The sequence below is a fragment of the Amblyomma maculatum genome, chromosome 6, assembly GCF_055883805.1.
Source record: "Amblyomma maculatum isolate TAMU_Amacu chromosome 6, ASM5588380v1, whole genome shotgun sequence".
NCBI classification, from domain to species: Eukaryota; Metazoa; Arthropoda; class Arachnida; order Ixodida; family Ixodidae; genus Amblyomma; species Amblyomma maculatum.
In genome coordinates, this window is record NC_139349.1 from 91,805,544 (window position 1) to 91,831,057 (window position 25,514).

At 46.1% G+C, this 25,514-nt stretch overlaps 1 protein-coding gene across 1 annotated transcript in view; it reads right to left on the reverse strand.

Moving 5' to 3' along the window:
• LOC146186240 (kin of IRRE-like protein 2) overlaps positions 1-25,514 on the reverse strand; it is an 87,716-nt gene that overhangs the window by 61,565 nt on the left and 637 nt on the right. The window lies entirely within an intron of this gene.

Consider the following 25,514-nt stretch of genomic DNA (forward strand, 5'->3'; position numbering starts at 1 on the left):
ACAAATTTAGCGCAGCGGGCACGGCTGCTGTCTTGACTCTGAAGCGGGGGCGGAGCATACCAGAATGTATATATCTATGCGGGTCCTCGCTGAGGCGCGGTTTGACGTGATATATAAGCTGTGACTCTCGAGGAAGCGGCCCTAGAAAGCGAGTGTGCGGCGCTAGCAGGTTTTCTAGGTCTGTGCCCAGAGGCGCCTTCGGGGCTACGGGACACCAATTTCGGACCTGACGTATGTGGGCTATAGATTGTTCTTTCTCTTCCCATCTCTCTCTCTATACGCGGGAACCGCCTTCGCGCGAGGGAGTTATTTATGGGCGCAACTTTATGCGGGCTTTGTGCCTTCACCTCGAACTCCCTTCTACGCGCACGCACACTCTTCAGCGTGCAGCTCGGTAGTGTCCCGTTCACTCTCCTCACTTTTCCACGAAGTTTCTTTCATTTGTCCAGGGTTCTTTTTCCGGCCGGTGATTTATACAGGGCTGTGTGCGCTACTGATGTTCCGAAAGTAATTATTATACGCGGATTCGTTCCTGGTGTGATAGCCAGTTTAGGCCTCTTTTGACAAAAGTCGGTTACGACGGAAAGAAAAAATTAAGCCACTGTTGAGCAATGGCTTTCACTTTGCTCGGCCTTAACTGTTCTTATAATGGGTGGACACTGGACAGCACAGATAAATTGTCAACTTTCTAACGTGTTTTAATATTCTGGTGGTTAGATTTAATTTCACGTGAGGTAAAAAAAATTTGAGGCAGCTTATGCTACGCCCTTACGGACATGACGCGACAACGTTAATTGTATCCGTTTGCCGAATGCGTACATGAACTTCGCTACTCGATTAATTGGTGCCTCTGTCATCTACTGTCTAACGAGTGCACGATAATTAGTACTAATTATCATGCACTAGTGAGCTACCACAATATGTTAATCTGGAGGGTTAGATTCCCTTCTCCTCCTCCTAAGGTCACAAAGGAGCAACTAGAATTTGGTAGCTGCTGCCATCCAGTCCACGTCACGTGTTGTCACGACGTCGCTCAACCCGACAGGCAAAAAAAAAAAGAAATAGATGGAGCTGCAAGAGGCATGCCGAGAGTTTTCGTTCACCACGCCGACAGTCCGGTCACCGCCGACGTCGGACTTTCTCTAAAACCGGACTTTCAATGATGTCGGGTTGAAACGAGCCTTATAAGCAGTCGGCATGAATGACTGTAACCAATGGTGAGATCGGGCGACCCAAAAAGAACTCGCCCCTAGATTTTACTAGCCTGTGTCTCAGCTGGTCACGTGACCTACACTCGACGATAGCTTCTATCAAAAGTTCCTGTCGGCGAGGAGTTGAAGGATGTATAGGACGTTCACTTGCGACATTAGACGGCGGCAAAGGCTACGCTGATGTCTCTCTCTCCTGAAGAATAAACCCTCTGGTAAACCTTTGCTTTGAAGTAGGAGGAATAAAAAGAAATGGTGAATTTTAAAGAAACAATGGAGCTCTGAAGTCACTGACGGCCCCGCCGGGGTGGTGCAGTGGTAAGACGCCCGACTACTGTGCCGGAGTTCCCGGGATCGAATCCCGGCCTCGGCGGCTGCGTTTCGATGGAGGCGAAACGAAGTGGCGTCCGTGTGCTGTGCGATGTCAGCGCACGTTAAAGATCCCCAGGTGGTCGAAATTACTCCGTAGCCCTCCACTACGGCTCCTCTTTCTCTCTTTCCACTTTCATTCCCACCTTCCTCCCTTCCCTTACGGCGCGGTTCGGGTGTCCACAGAGCAAGTGTGACAGTTACTGCGCCTTTCCCTTCCTGTGAACCAATTTAACTTTTAACTGAAGTGTGCATCATAACAAAGAATTATCTGTACCTTCATCTGCAATATGTAATCGAACAATACCGCTGGCTGGCTCCCGGGTTTACTAGATTCCGCAATTTGTTAATTTTTCCCTGTAACTGATTAATTATGGAGCTATATAGCCAGAAGCCATAGCGTGAACCTCAGCTACTGAGCAGTAGCATGTGCTTGGGCTATCTGCAAGGTTGCGCATTCCAGGATCGTGCACACCACTGTGGGTTTTTGTGCACTACGCCTGGTCTTCATCTTTATGCGGCCTGGTATTTTCAGGGCTTTTGTGATCATATTATCTTAAACATACTGACCTGTACCTGTACTGACCTGTTCAAGCAAATTAAAAAAAAAGGAATGAATTAGGCTTGTTTTCCAAAATTTTTCATTAAAATGCAAGACTTTAGTTATATAGAACACGCACATGTCTCAGATCCACAGTAAGGCGGCGCAGTGTCCTTTGAGGCATTGCAAGAAGATTCTGATCTCGTCCAAACAGTGCATCCTAGCAGCGTTCCATATATTTTTTTTAAATATAACTGTGGCCTCAACGCAAAGGGAACTGTTTGCCTCTTTCGGCCACCTCTTCAATTGCAGCCACCATGCGAAATCATTAGCGAATACTAAAAACAAATAAATCATCTAGGAATCAAAGTACAAATGTACATACAGTTAAACATGAGAAGTAAGACAAGAAGGATATAGAACTAAGTAAGCAAGTAAGAGAAGCTGGCAAATAAAAAGTAAGAAAAGTCAGCTTCTGACAGGCGAACTCCTGACACAGCTCCTTTCTCGTCAGTAGCGGCTGAGATGAACGAACAGAACGCACGACAAATAAAGAAGAAATTAAAGTTACGCGCGAGAAAAAATTGAGAGCTAAGGACTCGCGATCGAGAGGCTTGCCTCAATATTTGCTTTTCCCTACCCGCCTGGCTGCCCGCTGTTCCTTTCGCCACGTAGCAGCAAACAAACTTGCTGCTCTTCCATACGCCTACGTCCTCGAGGGAAATTGCCTTTACGACTTCCCTTAGCCGGATCAGATACAAGGGCAACGAAAAAAGAAAGAAAGAAAAAAAAAAAGCCCGAATGCCGAGGTAAGGGCACGCGTGCCGTGTACAAAATTGAAAGCGAACGCGGAATTCAAGTGCGCTAAAACAGTTCCCCTTTCCCCTCAGATAGAAAGACAGAGGGGGAGAGAGAGGACAGTCTGAATGCGAGACGTCGGTGCTCCACAAGGGCCCTCTCAGCAGCCCGCGTACAGCCTATTCAGCAAGCCCGCGTCGGCAAGGCGTCCTCGTCTTCTATAAAACACGTGGCTTCCCCGTCTTTTAAATCCCGGGAGGTGCTAATGAACTGGCCCCAGCGAACGGGACGAGGGAAAAACAGCCCCTAAGACGGCCCGGAATGAGATGGGCTTTTAAAACCGCGCACACGGGCACGTCTTTAGCAGAGCCGCTTTCCTTTCCGTTACACCATACTTATCGAAGCCTCGGCTCTCTATAAGGAACGTGGAGGGCTCAAGCTTGCTCTTTCGGCGCTGTGTGCTTTAGCACGGTCTCGTGCGCAACGTTTTTGCCTGATTAGTTTCGTTTTAGCCCTCTTTTTCTTTCTGCCGCTTGGCTGCTATGTGGCTAATCTTTTATTATCTTCACAACGTGTACAAATAAAGCCCAGTGCTCTCTCCATTCTCGCTGGGCTCGAGATGCAACAGTTTGCTTTCATGCTGAAAGTAAATGGTTCCTTTGTGATCGCGATTAGAAAAGAACGTGACTTTCTCGATTAACATAAGGAGCACGGAAACGGTACCCATATAATCAAGGCTGACGGCGCAGCGCACGCTGTTCTCGACATGGAGGCCCATTTGCTGCTCTTCCAAGAGGGTCCTTCGCTCATGACAATCGCAAAAGTGTGGAAGATAAAGCGTTTGCAAAGTTTGCATCTGAAAGGCATGGGAGGGCGGGCCGTGAAATGTTCTCATAGCTTTAACATGAGCATCAATTCATTTCTGCACGCAGGTTGACTCATTTTCTACCGGCACCGTGCGCCTCAACCACATTCGATAGTTTTATAATACTTCGAAGCACGCATTCTAACTTTTAAAGTAAATTGTTAAAGTAAATTAGCCTTTTCTAGTTTCTTCCAAACAGGATAAACAGAGTTTTGGCAATTTTTGCACAGTTTCGACATTCTCCTCTGATCGCTATGACGTCTTTTATATTGTGGGCTATTCCTACGCCGGTCAATGAGAAGGCGACGGTGGGAATCAACTTGATCTTCTACGAGCCAGAGGGCGCAGTGGGGCTATATACAGCTTAACCATGGTGCCACCAATGGTGTATGACCACTTGACCTTTTGCCTTCTTTCGTTTTTGATCTTGGCATTTGACGGCAGGTTCCCTGTTATGGTTTCCCGCGTCCTCGACTCCATAGTAACGGCAATTTAGTCGCCAGCAAAGGAATACGGGGGCGTTTAGAATAGGTTACCGTTTGTCTCTTCTCCTCATATGTTTTTACTCGAGCGAGCTCTAGTATAAGCTCCCCAGGAGACTAACTACTTCCTTTAGTCCTCCTCCACGGGCATTACCATGCATTGTCTATTCAATAAAAAATATAATATTATACTATAAGCGTGCTCCAATGCTGGGAGCGGGTAGCGTGGTTACGAGTAAAGAAAGCACAGCAAAACCCGTCTGACCCTGGGCGGACCCTTAACTGCACAATAAGGGAAGGAATCATCATGTCGTCGCCTTCATCTCCTCACCGTCCTATGACAAAGTGGCACTAAAAACATAAATCAGCCACCCGTAATCGAAATAGAAGCCTAAAATACGCGTTAAATACTTCACAACCGGAGAAAATCTTTGCTAATGCAGTGTTAAATATTGCTTCTACATGTGTATCCGTGCTTATCCAAGCTAAACAGCCTTTTAATTTGTTTCAGAGGAGTTTTTGATATCGCAGCCAATGACAAGGATACTTTGCTATATATCAACGTGACTTACAGGAAGTAGCGATCAATACACGAGCAATGATGCACTGTGGGCAACGAGCGTTAATTGCTTTGATCCATTCAATATGGCAGAAGTTTAGTGCCCATTTTGCACCGGTTCCTCGTTCAGTTTTCCAGGTTTCTCTACAAATATCTGTATATATAAGCGCGTTATTTTAAAGATGATTTCTTTAAGCTTGCTAGAACAGCTAAACCGCTGTTTTTGAACGAATACTATACGAGTGTCGAGCGTAGTGCAGGATGTTGAGCCAGAACTGAATCCGACTTTTACATAGCTCAACCTGAACCAAGCCCAACCCATGATTCCACTTCTTGGAAGCGAACCCGAACCAGAACTTTAAGAAAACCGTTCTGATCCGGATCGCAACAAGGTTCAAACTTCCGCCCCTCGTTTGGACCACCAAGATTTGATTTTCTGTTGCTGTTATTGTTGTTTTTTTCGGCAAAATGGCAGCTGTAACAGCACCCGTTTGTCAAAGGAGAGCTGCTCTCGGAAGTCCGAAGACGGAAACTATCGGCGACATAACGACAAATCAGAGATACGATTGACGCGTACAAAACAGGCTGCGCGCTGTCTTAATGCCTTGAGATATTTTCTGGCTCGGCGATGAGAAACCTGTAATTTACTAGGATCCGTTATTTTTAAATCTATTTTCTGAAAATTTTATAAACGAAGTTAGAACGAGTCGCACATCAACAGCCACATGCAAGTTCTTCTGCACTTAATTGCACTCAATTTTAACATGCCACCCTCAAGTTAGGTAGGTTGTTTTATGGGGTTTAACGTCCCAAAGCGGCTCAGGCTATGAGAGACGCCGTAGTAGAGGACTCCAGAAATTTCGACCACCTGGGGTTCTTTAACGCGCACTGACGTCGCACAGCACACGGGTGCCTTGCTTTTCGCCTCCAACGAAAAGCGGCCGCCGAAGCCGGGATTCGATCCCACGTCCTCGGGAACAGTAGTCGAGCGCCGTAACCACTGCGCCACCCCGGCGGGGTACCGCCCTCAAGTTAATATTAGGAGCAGCAATCAAGCTCCGTTGTAAATTATTATGAGATCGGGACCGGCTTTTTTTTACAGAATCTAGATATCGTTTCCACTAGGCAGTGTAAATGAGCACAGAATGGCCAACTTGGGGCAGTATAGTTGAGGTCGTAAAGAAAGAAGATCAGAGTAACGGACGAGTCGCGGCCTTTGAATGTTTTTCGAGCATTTAGCAGGAAAGCATTTCCCCCAGCGCACCTGTGGTGAACTTAAGTAGAATCATGTCGTTTTGTGCGATGTGCCTCATTGTGAATATAAACCATCTGCCACATCTAATATATTTTTTTTCAACTCAAAGCCCGACAACTTTCCTGTTTATAGTGGCGTCCGTGTGCTGTGCGATGTCAGTGCACGTTAAAGAACAGCAGTTGGTCGAAATTTCCGGAGTCCCCCACTACGGCGTCTCTCAAAGCCTGAGTCGCTTTGGGACGTTAAACCCCACAAACCAACCAAACCGACCAACCATTTAATTTTTAAATTATCAAGAAGCCCGACCGTGCCACGTTCGAACATATACAAAACGTCCGATATTTCTTGCTATCTCTTTACATGGGTGCACACTGTGAATTGTTTTTGGCCTTTTGGCCGAAATTTTGGCCTTAAATGATGAATTATAACACAAGATATTCAAGTATAAAGCAGATTATTAATCAGAACGTTTGCTTAACTTTATTTCTAAGTCGTCTGAGAAATCTTCCCAAGTATGAAATCATGTAATGTTTTCGATTATATTGGTGGTCAAATTTAATGGTAAAAAAGGAATCTCGAATGCTTAAACGAACAGACTTCCAATCAATTTTCACGTAAGATAATTATAATATTCCATGTTTCACTTCGCTTTCTCCTCTTATCCCAGATGTCGTTTATTAATGAACAAGGTACGCTGAACGTGGTTTTGACACTTGATGTGAAGAAACCATGCTGCCCAGATAATATTCCTAATGTTTTTCTGAAGAGATACGCAGAGCTGATTGCTAGGTGCTTTTATAATCGTATTCTTTATATCATTGAACGAGGGCCAGATACCGAACGACTGGGGAATTGCTAGGGCTAAACCCATTTATAATAGTGAAAAAAAAAAAAAAAAAAGCACTGTTTAAACCTACCGTCCAATATCGCTAACTTCGACACCTGCAAACTCGAGAACGTATAATATATAGTCACATACCTCAATTTCTCGGACAAAATGAACTGTTTCATAAAATAACTGCACGGTTTCAGAAAAAGCTTTCTTTCAACATACACTCAACTTGTTGAAATAGTTCATTACATCGCCACTTCAATAAATAAAAGGAAACAGACGGAGGTAATAATTATGATTTTTTTTTAAACCATTTGATAACGTTTCGCTCAATAAGATAATTCACAAATTAGACCAATAAATTTCATTGTATCTAATGAATAGAAAACAATATGCAATCTTTTACGAACACTGTTCTGATAGTTTGACGTGAACGCGCACTTTGTTAGTTCTGGCTGACGCCGAGCGGTCATTCCAGCAGAAGTCTGCATTGACTGCTTTTGTAGCGAGAGCTGCATTGGCCACAGTGTCGTCATTTCGCCATGCCTGCCCGAAGAGCGAAGAAAGAAGAAGAAAAAATAGAAGGCGAAAAAAGTAGCTGTGGTTAGCTTGTGGTTAAACCTGGAGTTACGCGAGAGCTATCTGCATGGCTACGCTTAGGTTCGGCTTGATAGTAAAGACATGGCTTTTGCACATAGTAGTTTACCCTAAGATTTAAGCTTTATTTATGCCACAGGGAGCACTTTGACCACTAATGTGCGATGAGGCGAAAGCCTCTGTCGGGTGGTTGAACGAAGCCCTCCACTACGGCACCTTCTCCTCTCTGTTTTCACTCTCCCCTTCGCGATGGCGCATAAGCTACCAGCCAACATATAAAGGCCCGTTTTAACCGAGTCGTATGAACGTGCCTTCGTGGCCTAGGGATATCGTAAATGCAAGGTTTTTGGCAGGCTGATTGTGATATCACCCTCCCATATGAAACAGGAGGCCCGAGTTGGCTGCTCCTGCTAAACTTTATGTCAGGAAGGCCTACATCCAGTTAGTGCTTGGCCATGTCAGCTGCCAGCCACCGCCTCCCACTACTTCTACTCCTTTCTTCGCTCTTCAGACACGCACAGAGAGGCATCGGACAGGCGCGGAGAAATGTCGAGAATGCAGCTCTCGCTACAAAAAATTAGCTGTGGTTTAGCCTGTGCTTAAACCTGGAGTTACGCATCAGCAATCTGCATGGCTACACTTAAGTTCGGCTTGAAAGTAAAAACATGGATTTCGTACATAGTAGATTACTCTATGGTTTCAGCTTAATTTATGCCATAGGGAAATCACTTCACGTATGAGCACCTCTTGCTTCTCGTCGTTGCCCATTCTCATTCGGATGTAGAAGACTTCTGGTGGTATGACATCGTCTCCACGTCGAACTCCAGGGCACACCACCGTCGCAATGTTCGAACGAACCTTCAGTCCTAGCAAATTGTTGCTGTCGTTCGCCTCTAATAACTATCGAGTTATCTGTCTTCTTCTTTTTCTTCTTCTTTCCTCGCTCTTCGGGCAGGCATCGGACAGGCACGGCGAAATGGCGAGACTGCGGCCAATGTAGTTGCCGCTACAAAGGAAGAAAAACAAGAAGGACACCAAGAAGAAAAAAAAAAGAAGAAAAAGAGGAAAGAGAAGGAAAAGAAGAAGAAGAGGACAGATAACTCAGTTGTTGGTAGAGACGAACGACAACAGCGAGTTGCTAGGACAGAAGGTTTGTTCGAACTTTGTGACGGCGGTGTGCCCCGGAGTTCGACGTAGAGTCGATGTCATACCGCTAAAGGTTTTCTACACCCGAATAAAAATTGTCAAGAACGAGAGGCAAGGGGTGCTCACACGTGAAGGGATTCTCCTATGGCATGAAGCTGAAACCCTAGAGTAAACTATTACGTGCAAAAGCCATGTCTTACTTTCAAGCATAACCTAAACGTAGTCATACAGATTGCTCTCGCGCAATTCAAAGTTTAACTACAGCTAAATGTTTTTAAACACCCCTAAAATTTATTTCACTTCACCTTGAAATGAGTCTTAGAATCTTTGTCCAAATAATTTCTGCCGGACTAACTAATTGAAAAGAATTTATCAAATGCCCTAGTCATCCTCTGATGATGGCTAGAGAGGAGGGAAAAAGACATCAGCATATCATTATTTTTTCTTTCAAATTCTTCGCCATTCTCCGTAAAAGAGCCGTTACATGCACGTGGATACCTTCGTTTTATCGCTATCCGCGTGAGGAGCACAGCGACAAAACGACGACGAGCTAAAACAAGAGAGATTACGGGATGTCCCAAAGACATCCAAGTCGAGCCCTCTCCGTGACAACGAGGTCGCCTTTCGTGCGTGCTTCTGTGCTGCAGCAAAAGCAAATTAGCCTTCCGTAAGAGGATGCTCGTGGTTATCGTGTAACCGCGGCGCTCGCACCGCGCCCGTTTATACGGTGTCTTACTTTTCTTGGGCCGTGTCAGGCACGGCTCACATCCATACTTGCAAGGCGACACCAGATCAATAGCCTGGACGCACGCTATAAACGCCAGTGCCAGCATGCGGCATCACGCCAGCGTAAGTATCACCGGGGGAGGCGTGGGCGCGCGAGCACGCGATCGAAGAGTCACGCTCGCTGCGTCGTGAACCGAGGCCCCACAGCCGCCTTGCGTGGCTTGAACTGGGATTCGCATATCTTCCGCCGACGTGCGCGCGACCGTATCGACCGGACTTAGCTTCCACCGTCTATTTCCCCACCACCACCACTGCAATCCCATTTCTCCCGCAGCTTCTCTCGTACCTTTCGGTGACCGAAAAGATCTCCGTGGCTGCCCACAGGTATATAAAACCCCATCAGCTCTGCAGGCCTACATACGTTCGTATGTTATGGCATCAAGCTCCGTTCTGCGCAAATATTTCCTGGTGAAGGAGTCAACTTTCCTGTGCGTATGTAGGCCACATGGTGCACAATATAGTTTTTTTTTTTTTGTTCTTTTTAAGAACGTATTCGGCCTCACCTTTATCGCGCTCATCCTGATAGGCTGATCCCCAGACTATATGACTTACCACTATATAGCTTTAAAACAATGCAGGGGTTTAAAGTGGCTAAACAAAGTTTAACGGGAGAAAACACTAGTTTGCCGTAGTTCATCTTGGTAGATGGTAAATATCTATGACGTTGTCGCCGTCCTCTCACAGTCACCTGCCAGATTCACACGCACGAATGCTCAACTTGCAGCCACCTTAGACACTTCTGAGGAGGACTACAATGTTCGTTGCCTAAGTGGCCACAAGTGACATAGGTACAAAGTCCCGTTTTAAGTACTCCGCACTGACGTGTCTTCGTGGCTCTATAGGGACAGTGTATCCAACTAGGGATTCAAGGGTCCTGGAAAGCTGCGTTTGGATCCCTAGCAGGTGATGCCGACTGAGGCCATTGTGCGACGCACGTGTAGTCACCGTGATATTGCTGTACATGTCATTAAAAGTGACAAATCTTGCCCTTTGCGTTGCAGGCTTGGACTATATGAAAGCGTCCTTTTCAGCAAATATATTAGCCGTTTTTTTTTTTTTCGCAACGTTCCGGACTGGTTCATAACTCGGACACGACGTACGACCAAGAAGCACGGACTATTCCTTGTACGCTGTTCATAAAAAGCCATCCCTTAATACTTTCTTTTGAACAAAATGAAGCACATATACTCAGCAAGAGCACGCGAGCACGTGTCGCCATAATGCGCCATTCCGATCATGCGGGCAGCACTTGATCCAAACGTGGGGTAATGTGTCGTCAAGACAGCAGTATATAAATACAGGGGCCGCATATACCCGCTGTAAACAGAATAAAGAGAAGCATTAAGCCCCTATGCATACGAAATATCGGACCCATAACAAGAAGCCCGAGCAAACAGTGCTACGCTTGAACAGTGTACGTGTGTTTTTCCTTTGAGCGCCAGAAAGAATCCGTACAGCAGAAGCCTCACAAACAAACCCGACAGGGAACGGCGCCTGCTCAGAGCTCTCACAAAAGGCCGTTCTTTAAAGCGCGACCGAATGTTGTTCCAAACAGACTCCATGTAGGGCATCGCGCTAGAGAACGAAACCTTCTATTCAGCGCTCCCTCACATGTTTTGACCGGCGCTGCGGGTATGAAAAGAATACTCAAAACGCGATTCACTCTGTCTATTCACGTACAGCTTCAGATAGGAGCACAAAAGGAACAGCGGAAGGCTGTCGGGGAAGGCTAAACCAAACACAAGCGCCCGCTCCGTCCTATCGGTCGACACGGAATTCCGCACAAGTCGGAGCGCTCAAATAGATGAGACCCCCCCCCCCGTCAACTCTGAGGCACGCTTTTGCTTGGCAAGGGTTCTCTTTTAAAGCGCGCGCGATGGCCGGAGAAAACCAGAAGAATCACGGCGCATTCGTGTCTTCTTGGCTGCGCGGAAGTTTGAACTTGCGACCTACATGTAAATATATCGGTGGATTACTTTCGCGGTGAAATTGTTGCCGGGCAGTCAATTCACAACGGCAACATATGCAGCGTCCCATTCAAAGAAAACAAAAAAAGACGAAAATAGGCGCCATTCAGACACTCAAGGCGAAAGCTGCAGTGCTAGGCCTCTGGGTGTCATGGAATTCGCCAGACGCTTTCCATAACGTAACCTGTTCCACGAAATAAGAAGCGTATAACAAAGCGCATAAAGAACGGGTGGGCCGTACAAGCTTGGCAAAGAACGTCAGTGTCAGTCACGAGCACGGGACGCGGTTTTGACAGCTCTGTCGTCCAGTGCTGGTCCCGTCATGCACGACGACGTGTCTCCCAATTTGAAACGAAAGAAGCGAGAAATGATACGTAGCTTGAGGGCCCTCAGCTCGACTGAGTGCTTGAGGACATTGTCGGCGCATGGGTCACAAGACGGCGTCGTTTTAAGTGAAGAGAGGGAGAAACGAAAGGGAAGAGGAATTGGATTGTGAGTAGAGGAGGAAGGGTGGAGCTGTCGGGCATGTGGCAAAATGGGAAACTAAACAAACGCGCAGAAAACTAGAAAACGGGCCTACATTACCCGCTGTCCCGCAGCTCCCCTCAACGAAATGCGACATTCGTTTGCGAATCATGAACAAAGTTTACCCCTCTGTCTAGAGTAGAACCCGGGAGATGAGTGTCGGGGCTTAAAAACCTCTCCAGAGAGCGAACGGACGGGCAGCAGGACGTCCTCCTCACAACGATGAGGAGAACAGAGAAAAGGAAGAAAGAACGAAAGAGAAAGGAAGCCGCAGGAAAAGAGAGGAGGAGGCGTCGCTTTCAAGCGTCGTTCCCCCTTAACAAAACCATCTGCCCCAACATCAGTAGCGAAGGCGGCAAGGAGGCCAGGCGATGGAAAGGATGGAGGAATCGCTGGAGCTGGGTGCCCTCGAAAGGGCATTCTTCACTTTCTGCACGAGAGGGCCCTTCATATTTCATGAATGCGCAGCCCTCGGCGTTCTTTCTGCGAGGTGGCAGGCTAGGGAACTAGGGTACGACGCTGTGCTGGCGGTGATAAAGGCCGCTCCTTCTCCAAGAGATGGCTTGCCTGCCTAGCTCCAGCAACTTCGTTATAACTCGGCTCGCTCTACTTTATGAAAGACGTGGCTGCCGGTCCGCGCGGCATAGGTGTATATAGGAGAACTCCGTTCGCCTCCCCACTTATAATATACGCGACGTTGACCGACGTTGCCTCGAAACGATCTACGTAACCTTCTTTACTCTGCGTTCATCTCGCCACTTCTGTCATCTCAAGACTTCCTTCCTCGTAGGGAAACGCAACAAGCATTTTTCGGGCTCAGAGGCGAGCCAGGGTGGAGGAGCGGTAGACTCACAAGGGAATCCTTCAAGCGCGAGGAATTCGCCTTGGCCGGCCAGAATATGTATATACGGGGTGGTCTCCGCGAACTCTCAATTCCGGGAACAGAAAGGAGTTTCAGCTTTTCTTATTATAATGGTTGGCTTTGTCTTCTTAATTCGTGCGTTGAAGAATGGGGGAACCTTCTTGGAAAGCTTAAACTGAGCAGCGAACGAAGACGGACGTGCAGAAGTTGCAGCTGCTGTACCGTCATCAACCCGTCTTGAGACGAAATTCGGCGAGGTTTGTTCACTCGTCCCTGAGGAACGCAGCGAGCTTTCACTGAGTAACACTTCTCAGGAGGAAATTAATCGCGCGAGGCACTCGAAACTCATTTTTTTTTCTGTTTTGTATTGGGCTATCACGGACGAACTCAGCTGCAGATGTGGTCAGCAAAAGTATTATTCTGGTCGTGTTTCCGTAACAGTGCTGTAAATTAAGACAAAGGATACTGGGCCCCTATCGATCATTTTGTAACCCCTAACACTTCTCTCGTCAAAAGTGCTGTTTTCATGGCGACTGCGCTGGAGGCGAAAGGTTACTCTTCCCGACACAAACGCAGATTATCAGCAAGGGTATCCTCCTTATGGAAATGTAGGTAAAGGGTTCACTGGCGTCTGGCAACCAAACCCATTCCCAAGATGACGAAAAGACTGACACGATGAACTAAGAAATGCAGGGAGGGTAAAGAGGTAAAGAAAGTGTCACCCACATTGAACAAAAAGACCCGTTCGCAATTTATGGGATATTGGTAAGTCACCCTTTTCTAATTTGCTTAATGGTCTTGCTTTCATCTGCGCTTAAGAAACTTTCCCCCAGCGAACCGCTCCGCTACGCCGTCGATGTCTTCTCGTCATATACGAAAACAAAAACGCAGGCATTCCGTTCCTCTCTCAGCCTTCACGAAAAGCGAAACGGGTGCGCAAAAAGATCGTGCGGTGCTGGGACACAACGGAGATGCTGTGGCCGGCAGTGTAATTGTCCCCCTCCTCCCTCCCCCCATATTTCTGCCAAAGATCCGATGCAAACTAGAACAGACGGAGAAGACATCGGGGACCCCTTCCGACGTGTCGTTAGGTTGATGGCTGCAGGATGTAGGGGACGCGGCGCGTCTATTTTGGCAGGCCGCAGGCCCGGGATTGGGATCGTGTAATCCTGTTTTGCATAACAGGGAAGAGAAGGCAATTTGTGCGAGATAATAGCCTGGCGGTCAAAATGACGGCGGAGCCTTGCAGAGCGAGCAAAAGTAAACACAAACACAGCTTTTGTGCGCTTTCGGTAATTTCCTTTCGCTCTTTTCGGGAGCGTATATATAAGGGCATTCTCTTTCCGCTTACGCGGTTGGGCTCGCTAAAGCGTTGCCTTTTATGGCATAAAGAAAAAATAATATCAATAGCTGAAATAGATAACATAACGCGTGGTTTCGCAATTTTCGCAGCACTTTTTGCTGAAACAAAGCTCTCATGGTGCTTTCATATTGCACAACCGAAAATCAAAGAGATTGGCAAGCATTTATTACGTAAAAGAAAACAAGAAAGTAAAAGAATCGAGAAAATATGACCGAATTCATCCTGGCTGCTTTTCGATAACGTTAAACAGACTATCTGCGGTATGCCTGAATCACGAAATCAATCGGTTAAGAAAATTAAGAACGCATCAGTCCATAAACAAGTTAGTGCAAGTACTTGGCTCAACATAATGTAGAAAACAAAAAGAGAGGTAGAGGTATTGTTAACAGCGTATTGGTACTGCTATTACCATGGGCTTCACAACACAAATGTCAGAATTTGAGATCATAATGGCGCTTCTGGCCTACCGTTCATGCATGCAGACGAACATGGAAATCATGCTATTATCTAGAAAAAACATTTATCTTTCGACGTTAAGTCCCTGGATTTAGGATGAGTATACATGCGGAGTCGGCTATGGAAGTGCGTGGACCGTGCTAAAAAAAAAAAAAAAAAAAAAAAAAAAAAAAAAAAAAAAAAAGAAAGAAAGAAAGAAAGAAAGAAAGAAAGAAAGAAAGAAAGAAAAAATAACAGCAAAAGTGAACATTTATTTGCTTCAGAGATATAGCTTGCAACTCACAGAGCGGCTCAGGCTCTGTAACGTTTCTGCGATCAATACTGTGAATATCTCAAATAAGCCAACATATGAAAAACGTTCCTTCAAAAGCGGTCTTGCTCTGAGGGCTTTTAAGAACTATATTGTGAACGGCGCGGCATGAAAAGAAGCCTTTACCTTTACGCGTCGGTATAGTATTCGTTTATTACAGGCTCAACGAAGGAGAGCAAATACTGCACATATGATGGCTCTCAGCGCAGGTCTTTCGATGCATTTGCGAGATATCAGCAAAAGCTGCATCACGATCGCGCTTTGTTGTAGCTTTTGCCGTATAGCGGTTCAACTTCTCCAAGTGAAACACTCGAAATGCACAGCGAGCGCCGTTCGATTATCGTAACGGTCAGTGTCACGCAACGAATAAAAGATAAGACAGAACGAGAACCAACTCCATTGAAAGGAGTGCAGCGTCACATGAATCTGGTTATTTATCCATTGTTTGAGTGCAGATATATATGGTTATATCTGACTTTCAGACGAAAAAGAAAGTTAGCTTCCTCCTGAGTTGATGAACTCATTAAGAGCGAGAACTGAATCATTAAATGTGTAGCAGACAGCGCAGTCTATAAGGATTAACAGCCAATTCACGTGCGCCCCGTCGCTCAACTGTAAATAGTGTCTTTTCTCTCTCTTGCCCTTCGCTACATGCGAGACTATAGTATGATAAGTCTGGCCGATTAAACATCGGAGTGCGCTGCTTTCAGCAATTACTATAGAAGTTTATTTCAGACAGAACCACTATACCTGCCGCATAAGACCAATGTTTATCACCGATGCGCAAATTGCGCAAATGCGCAACTTTCAACTCACCTTTAACAATTCATTGCCTCAAGTTTTCTAATAAACGTTCTTGTGAAAATAGCGAGATATTTGTTGGATGAAAAACTGTTTATCGTGCGCGCGCCCTAGGGTTGATGGTAGGAGACCTTCCATTTGGTTTTCCGCAAAGCTCGCAATGGCACCACAAATTAGTTAATTATCATACTGCGCTAAAGTGGCGGACGTGAAGAAATTAGAAAATTCAGAACAGCTGGATACATATGTTACACTTTTAGGATATGGGCCCAGCACCTAGCGTGATATTGAGGTAGTAATTTCTTCTCAACTCCTTCAGAATATTGGAATTAAGCAGTTATTTACTACCTCGCTTAAAGTGTGATTTCCTTGTACTAAAGTTTGTAAGAAAGTTTGTAGACGAGTTGTTGGTGGGGCTATCAGGCGTAATTCAGGAGCCATACGAGCTTCTTAATTACTTAATTTCCGTAAGCTTGTTAAGCCAGAACATAACCTGCTCAACAAAGGGGAAGCACAATGAAGACTTTGAGGACATCCCCACATTTCTGCGACGCTTTCTACTAGTTTGGCTAAATATATTTTCGGAAATATGCACGACAGGGGGAATACGGTAGAAGAACTTAATTTCTTTACTCTTCGCAAATGTTCAAACGGCTGCATTTTTTTTAGCCTGCTCAACATTTTGATAATGGTCCTTATTTAAACGTTAGCGTCTGCGAATTTCTGCCCTTAGCCAAACACCATAACTAATAAGAACTAAATAATAGTTCAAATCACACCACTAATATCTTGTAAGTTAGCAGTGAAAAAGACGCCTTTGCTGTATTGTTCACTGTAAAATATTACCTAATACCCAAAGCAAGCGGGTACAAAACCCGCCTGTATAACCGCTCACCACTGCAGCTGCGTACCTTATATGCGAGAATGAAGGTAGCGGGCTGTTCTCGCGCACAGAGTGCGCCGCAACGCCAAACTGCTTCCCGTTTGCCTTATTTCCGCCGCAGGTCTGTGTCGGTCGGTCTCGACGAAAATGCAGCGTTATTGTTTTAGCCCCGTAATCACTGCCGCGAAAGCGTGCTCTGTTGGCGCAGATTACCTACGTGTGGAGCGCCCACACCACGCTGCCCGGCAGCTCTTCCGCTGTTCAGGCTATGCGGTAATGGGCTAATGAGCTCTAAAGCGCCGCCAAAAACCCAAAGCAGCAACAGTATAGAGTTAGCAAACAAAATGAGCGCGTACAAAGGGACAGTAAACGCGGTTGCCATGCATGGGGGGCCAGGTTCGCAGATTTATACTGAAATTATTCCTGTGCCGCGTGAATCGCTGACCGGCAAAACCACTTCCGCCCATTAGAAGTGACCCAGAAAGAATGCTCTTTGTTGTGGGTTGCGCGTTTGGTGTCTGCGTGCTCGCTGCAGGCAGCAGCAGAATTTTGCGCCTTCAATTAGACCCGAAGCGGTGAGCTCGTGCAAAACCATCCCGGTCTTGCATGCATGCGACCACACAGTCTGCGTGGATGTGTAGTGAGCGGGCGGGGTGCTGCATTGCTCGACCTCTCTGAATGGTATTCACTGTTGCCCAACTTTCATTTTTGCTTTCTTCTGTTGCCCCCCCCCCCCCCTCTCCCCCCCCCCCCTTTTTTTTTTTAATGTTCTGAAGCCAGGAGACTTTCAACATGGCAAAAGTTCCGGGCTTGATTCGTTTCCCCCGTCATTTCCTAGTGGGCTTCCCGACTTTTCTTGTTTTTCGGTATTTCTATTCGACAATTTCTTCTTCTCATAGCGTTAATACCTTTTCCCGCCCATAGAGAAAGCGGCAGTAATTGGGTTAGCAGGCATCAAATTTTAAGTGCTTCGCCTCTCTTGCGCTTAGTGGCATCACGTTCCTAATGGAAACATCAGAACGGCACAGGTAATGGGATTTAAATTCGACATGGCGGATGTGGACGCGGAGTGAAGTGTATGAAACGGTAATTGGCGTACCGAGAGGGACACGCCGCTTCAAAGAGAGGGTGAAAAAAAGAGAGATAGAAAGAAGTAATTAAATCGTCCTCGTAAAGCCAGTATAGGAATGTGATGTCAATAAAAACAAGAGACGGCTTCGGTGATTAATAAGAGAACAAATAAGGAAAATTTCGTGCCTTGTTAGGCCTATTATCATATATTCTGGCATTGATCGGTACTGCTACTCGCTGTTGTCTTTTTTTAATATGTTTTGAGCGTTTGTGATACAAATATTGCAGGTGAAGATAGCGGTGAAGAAGGCCGCCTAGGAGAGAGAAAGGGGTGCCGCAGTGGAGGGCACCGGAGTAATTTCGACCACCTGGGGATCTTTAACGTGGGACTGACATCGCACAGCACACGGACGTCACTTCGTTTCGCCTCCATCGAAACGCAGCCGCCGGCAGTCGGGATCGAACCTGGGTACTTCTTGAAGTTAAATTTTGGGGAAAGGAAGGAACAGTATACGCTTGGGTGGACACCACTGAATCATTGACGCGCACGCTTAATTAGGTCAAGGTTGCACCACCCTTTTGAAGGTCAACCGGATACGGTTTTTGACGAAGTTATAGAAGGGTGTAGTAAAGCTTTCGTTTTAAAAAACTGCTATGTGCAGCTTTTTGCTTCTGAATGCTTGGTGCCCTCTCACGTTTTACACCGGTAACTGATAAGATTGCGATCTAATCCAGGTTACGCCCAAATTACCATACTGGGAGAATGCATGCACGTCATTAAATGTTTTGGTTTCACTAACACACAAGGAACAATTAACAGCAAGCAAGAGAAAATTAGGTACTAAAAATCTTTCGGCTCTCTTTGCAGCACGCCCGCTGTAAGTTCCTACGTAGCAGCAGTGATGTTACGTTGTCATGTCTACTTTAAAGTCTCGCCCATTTACGAGGAGCGTGCTTAGCTGCGTTGTTTGTAGTGATTGTTGCTCCGGCTTCAAGCGTTGCATGTGCCGCGTTGCGACAACGACGTTCCGCTTTGTCCAACATTCTAATATCAGCCTCGGCGGCGTTTTCAGGCAAAGCCCTGAAAGCGTTGGTTTCCATGTTCCTCGAGCGTCTACATCAAACGTCCTCCAGAAGTAATTCTAAAGCTTGTGGTGCTGATAAGATGCATTCATCTCTGAGCCATGCTTAACCACTACCTACCATGTGTAGCTCTAATCAAGACGATCCGTGAGCGCAACACAGCCTCAATCATGTTGACCATGCCTTTGCTACCTTGCCGCGGTAACACAGTGCTGGGTAACACAGTGGGAATTACATCATCGCGACTCTGGTTAGATCTAAGGTGCCTCGATGTCAGCGCCGCTGCATAACCATGCATTGTCTAATGACCAGCCGTGTCATTAGAACGGAAATTTGCGGAATGAAGAGTCGGTGTTATAGGCCGGTTCAGTATATAAAGGTCAACCACCCAAAGTGACTGAGGCTATGAGAGACGCCGTAGTGGAGGGCTCCGAAATCTAAACCACCTAGGGTTTTTTAAGGTTCACGGACATCGCACAGCATAGAGGTGCCTTTTGTTTTTGAGCCTGGATCGAAAACCGGCCGCTGCAGCCGGGACTCGACCTCGCGTCCCTGGGTTAGCAGTCGAGCGCCGAATAACCACTGAGCCATTGCAGCGGGGAAGCGCTAAAGGCGCTGTCGCGCTTACCCTCAAGGTGAACCTTGAGCATTACCTTAATATTTTTTTGTTCTTGAGCAGTCGTAGAAAAATACTGCTGCGGGCTTTATTAGAACCTCGTGGTGGTATTCGAAAAGTGCGACTATATACATTTCGGTTTAAATATATTGAAATACAGAATATAATTCACTCGAATTTCGAATAATACGTGGGTAAGGAATTGATCAGAAATTTGGGAAAATGTTCACTACCTTATTTTGAAAAAAAAAAATACACTAAAGGAAACGAGCAAATTTATTATTTCTAGGCCTGTGCGAATACTGAAATTTTCTAATACGAATTAAATACGATTATCGAAAAAAAGACATGCCTTCAGATATCGAATCGAGTAGTCGAGGTATCCAATATCTAAACATTAAACAAAAAAAAAAGAATAGAAAATTAAAGAATATCAAACACTGCTCATCTTGTTTATTTCAGAATTCGCATGCTATTTGAAAATGAAATTAATCTAGAATTGCAGAGAAGTGTGTACCGTACTGGGAAGTAACCCCGCCTGGGTCGTGCAGTGGATAGGGTGCTCGATTATTGTGCCCAAGGATGCGGGATTGAATCCAAGTTTTGGCAGCCGCTTTTCGGTTGAGGCGAAAAGCTAGGCGCCCGTGTGTTGTGCGACGTCATTGCGCGTTGAAGAATCTTGGGTGGCCGAAATTTCTGGAGTCCTCCACTCTACGGCGTCTCTCATAGCTTGAGTCACTTTGGGACGTTAAACCCCACAAACAAAACCAAAACAAGCAGCACTGGGAAATACGCTAAAAAATCCGTACAGCAGTTTTTTTGTACAAGAAGGGCCTCCATGAAACGGGGTGGAGTGGTTACATCGCTACTAAGTGCAATAAACCCTCCTTGACTCGGCTTTAAAAGAACAAAAAGAAATGTCCTTTTTTACCGAAAGCTTAAATTTATTGAATGGGCCCGAAAAAGCTGCCGGAAACATTTCGTATCACGACATTTCTGTCTGATGACCAGCTGCACAGTCGATGTCTGCATTTGGCATAAAACCGATGTAAGCCCGACGTTTCTTCAATAGTTTCGTGAAGTGCTTCGCTTTGTGCACACTGTCGGGTAGGCTCTCCTCACAAAAGGGAAGGTCCCTCTTCCCAAAATGACCCCGTCGCTTTTTGAAGATACTCCGCTGCACACAGTGAAGTATTGCGGTGAAGAGCACAGCGCGGGCAAAATTGCGGTGAATTTGAAAATTTTCTGTGTTTTCGGTAAGTTTCGAGTATTCGGGAATACCTAATATAAGTTTTTCGAATGCAAATACAAATCGAATAACAAGCATATTCGGTTCGTATTCGAACTTTCAAATATTCGCACACACTTGTAATAATTTAGCTGCAATAATAATGAAGGATAAGTTGTAACAATTTATCCTTCCACTAAAAGTGCTACATCGTCTTTCCGTAAAAATCGCTATCGTCATGCCCTTAGTGACTGAGCACATTTTGTAAAATAGTGCGCCCTATACGAGCCGTCCTACCTCCATGGCCAAGACGCACTCATAACACGGGAAGATGACGGAGGACTTTCTCACACACAACGGAAAAGCGTGGCAAAGGCAGTGCCTCGAGATGCTGCTGGACGAAGAGAACTTCCGGTCCTGCTCTTTGTCCCCTCTTAGTTCCCGCGACGAAAACAGCGCGGTAGCACAGCAGCAGGCGTGGAGCAAATGGAGTGCGGTAACAGACGTCAATTAGAGAGCTCTCTCTGTCCACGTTGTTGGCGCCAGGGAAGACGGATAAGCGGCGTCCCATTCTGTCCGAAAGGGAACTCGAAGAGAGAATCTTTCAGCGGTTCCATTGGGTTTGCCACGCAGCACCGTGGAGCCGGCGCGCGTGCTCCGAAGGGGACCCCGAGTGTCGAAACAGGAGTTCTTCGGCAATCCGACCGCTGTTTGAACCTGCGGTGTGCCTCCTAACGGGACACAGTGTATACAAAGGAGGAGAGAGCAAGGGGAAAGAAGAAGGCCCTTATCGCCGAGAGGGCTATCCATCAAAGCCCGCGAAAGCTGCCTCTGTTGTGTCTCGCCTTTCTGCCGCCGCCTGCGTTCCCGTGCTTCCGGAGACTGCATCGCTTGGAGACGAAACACTCAGGGGCCCTAAAGATACGCTGTTTCCGGTAGAGCCGATGGAGCGAGCGTTGCTCTTGTTTCCCATGGGCGAACGAGACGGCCTCAGACCGGAAATGTTTAGGTATAGGTGTAGACGATGTGTTGTTGGCCTGTAGACTTCAGCGAGCGATATCGCTATATTCGTTTAAGAGATTGTTAATCGACGTAGTAAAGCAGTCAAGTCAAAGTGCTGAAAAGGAAAAAAAAAAAAAATTAGAGAAGAAAATGAAAGAGGAGACAGAATTTTGTGTCTTCTTGGGACTTTCTTGACGAGAGACCTGTCATTCTTCGTCCTCTCGGTGTCTCATAAGAATTCATCATGGCGCCATCAGACATTTAGACATCACGCTCACACCAGAAAATTGGCGGCAAGTTTCTGGAGAGCCTCCACAATGCCTCTATCTGAAACTCCACTGAAAGTATGATTTGGGTTATGCAATTAGAGCAACAAAAATTCTACAAAAACTTCATGACGTTTGTTCCAAGGGATAGTGACAATTAAGGCGCATGTATATTTTACTCTACAACGTATACAGCTAGTCCGGTCCAAATGTCATTGACGTAACCCAGAATTGAGCAAAACGTTTTTGAAAAACTACATGCATGACTGCATCAAAACTGTGATGCAATTTTCAGAGTAAAAATAGTAATTAGACATCAGCAAATCAGTTCCAAAATCCTGTTGTTTGGTTGCTAACCCAAACCATAAATTGGACGGCTCAAAGAGTTGAACTTTGGAGGACTGCACTGAAGAGAGGGCAAAAATGAATAAGGAAAAAAATTAGATCGTCTCTTAGATGTCTCTTAAGAGGAGAATGGCGAAAGCCTATCCTTGCTATCCTATAATTTGCCTGCCTTCGTTAGCCTCTTGTTGGCATTCATTGCAGTGCTACATATAATTGGTTTACAGGAAAGGAAACACGCAGTATCTATCACACTTTCTCCGGCAAATGTGAGTTTGGACGGTACATCATCGCTCCTGTCGCGTGGCGTTCCTTGGCGCACGTTTAAGTGTGGCATTGCAGAAGCAAGGACGCATCCCGCCTCGGCCAGTCAGAACGCCGCAAAAGTGGGACACACTTTGCCCATGACAGCATGAACCATTAAAGGCTTTCGTCTTAATTTGAAACGACAAATAGCATTCCGGAAAACTTCCTGTCCCCCTGATAGAAACCCGTAAGGTATGCACCATAAATACAGAAACTTTTCAGTATACCAGACAGCGACTTATGACGTAATCACGTCATCCGCGGATCGGCTAAGGCAGGATGAAGGAAGCGGAATAATCGAAGATAGTTCACGCTTTCCAAGCCGCAGAAGTCTCTGAGAAACAGTCGATAACGTACCATCACGTGAAGTGACTCCATCGAGGCAGTCGTAAAACACTCAGCCCTTACGAGAGGACGGAGCAGTCATAAGCTATACGCCAGGCCATTTATTTACGTCGCATTTCTGTCGTTTACAGCGAACTAACGACGGAATCGCAAGCACGTGCATCCTTTAAGGTCTCGTCCAAGTAGTCGCAATCCATATTTCAAGTCATATAGCGTTCAGAAACGTGTCACCCCTTTTACCTCCGTGCGACATCCAACATATGAGGTTTCCATCGGCGATAAATGAGCGGTATTGTGTTTGAATAATTACAGCAACTAGAAAGCGGAGCTGCCAAATTATACCGACCAATATAGCAGATAAAAAAAAAAATGACCAAAGTATTTTCAAGCAAAGTAGAACTTATTAAAACTATGGCGCATTCAACTGTTTTCACACAAACTTCTGCTCATTACGGGAGCACGTATATGATTAAGTGCGCTTCTCTTACTTATAGAAACATTACAGGAATACATGTCATGACAAATATAAACTTGCTTCAAATCTTTTCATTAATGATATTGTCATCTGGCCATAAGAATTACTTGTGTAAAATGTTCAGGGCAGCATATCTTTACTGATCTCTCCTAATTATCCTGTGTTAAAAATCACTATCAAAGAAGAAACTGTCTGACGTGCATTAATGTGCAGAAAAATTCATTCAGCACTTTTATGAGGACATAATATGTGCAATTCACGATTTACAATCTGCGATTTGCCGCGGGAGTTTTCTAAGAGGATGTGTCGTCAAACGAGGCTATCGCGTTTTCGCGCATTTTTTCTTCAATCTCTCCGTCTCTTATCACCCCTTGAATTCCCTGCTTTGTAAGGAAGTTTAACACCGAGCATATTAAAAGCACTGAGGCCACAAGAGCTTTAAAAGAGTGCACAATACGTTCAGTATTTGAGAGGCTGGAAACTGAGGCTTATTATCAACGACACTCACTAATCCTGACTGACCAAAACCGAAAACCGGCTCGGGTCTTCGCGGAGGACAACGACAGAAACTAACACGTTCGCGCAATCAGGCTCTCTAGCTGCCGCTGGCAATTACCCCTAGAACACATCGGACATTCGTCGCTGGACGGTCAAGTAGCCGATTCAGCGCTGCCGAGTGGGGGCCGACGCACATGCACTCTTGTATGGGGTTTGCAGCGTACATTACTTCATTCAAAACCGTGTTTGCCATCCTCATTCCATTCCTCTTCCCTTCATCCTCCCCGCTTTAAGCTTCAACGGAGAACTTTCGCAGCAGTCCACGGTTGAGTGAAGTATGTGCGCGGGAGAGCTAGGATTTCGTCGCCCGAAGAAAGAGGCTTCCACGGAAACAACGCCTAATTGAGCACGAGTCGTCAACTGCAGCCAACGACGCGTATTTCAATGAAGCAACACCGCTCGAGTGGCCCTTCGTCCTGCGCGTACGCCATCTCCATTTTGGATGAAGCGCTCGCTTCGCGTCCCCGCCGCGTCCCTACCGCGTTCCTTTTCCGCCCCTTTAAAGCGTTGTTATGGTCCCTAGCGTTGCCGAGGGGGGAAGGAGAAGACGCACTCTTGAGATGGAGAGCGCCGCAGTTTTCGTGTGCTTCCTCCTCCTCCTCCACTGCTGAGCTCACTGAGGCCGTTTGCCTCGAGTGAAGAGGTCCTCTTCACAACGCCTCAGCACTCTCGTCTCGAAGTTCCCGAACCGCTGAGGCGTGATTCAAGCAGGGACCAAGGAAGGCAGTTATTAAACGGGACTTCGATGCATGCATGCTTCGTCTGGCGTACAGCGGTCGTCGTCGACGAAGCTCTAGAGCGGCTCTCAGTGATGAGGGAAGGCGTCATTGGAAAATTATGCGAGAGCAATTTCTTTAGCATAAAACTCCAGTGCGACTTTACAATTGATAAATTCGTATTGCCATACAGTACTAAAGCACCACCTGTATAGCGTTTTTAACTCGCATTTTTAACTGTTCTTGCGTCGTGTGAATCGATCGGCCGGTACCATTCTTTCTTCAAACCTAAGCAGACTAAAAGAAACAAACTGATATTGCGCAATAGCACGGCGAGAGCTTTCATGTCACGTCAAGTCGTTTGGTTCAGGTAGCAGACAAAGGTGACGTCTGTTACGACGTTGTGCTTTTTGAACACAGGACCACGTCGCTCCCAATTATTGCTACGAAGTTGCCGTTAACTTTTCATGAGGTCGGCCTACGATGTCAGCGAAAAAAAAAATGAAAAACGCTCCGTCAGCGACCGATTTAAAGGTCAGTCGACTTAACGGCTCTTGTTGAACCATGTGCGCATTATAAGCGGAGAAATGGATTTCATTTATTTGGTCCATTTCGGAGAGCTGCTTTTACCGAGCGGCACAGGTCTTGTTATATATGAACGCACATCATTCTTAGAAGTCTTGGTAAGCTTCATGCAGGGCCGTCGCCCCATGATGAGATCGGCTTGGTCAAATAATTGGGCAAGGAAAATACTTCGAAAGAAATGTATCGGTCCGCTCACCAATGAGAAGAATCACACAATGGGCTCGGCGAACTAGACACCAGGCTTCGCAATGTTCTTTTTTCTTCTCTATCTCTCCTAGCGCAACAGTCTTCTCGCGCTAATAAACTTAAACTATTT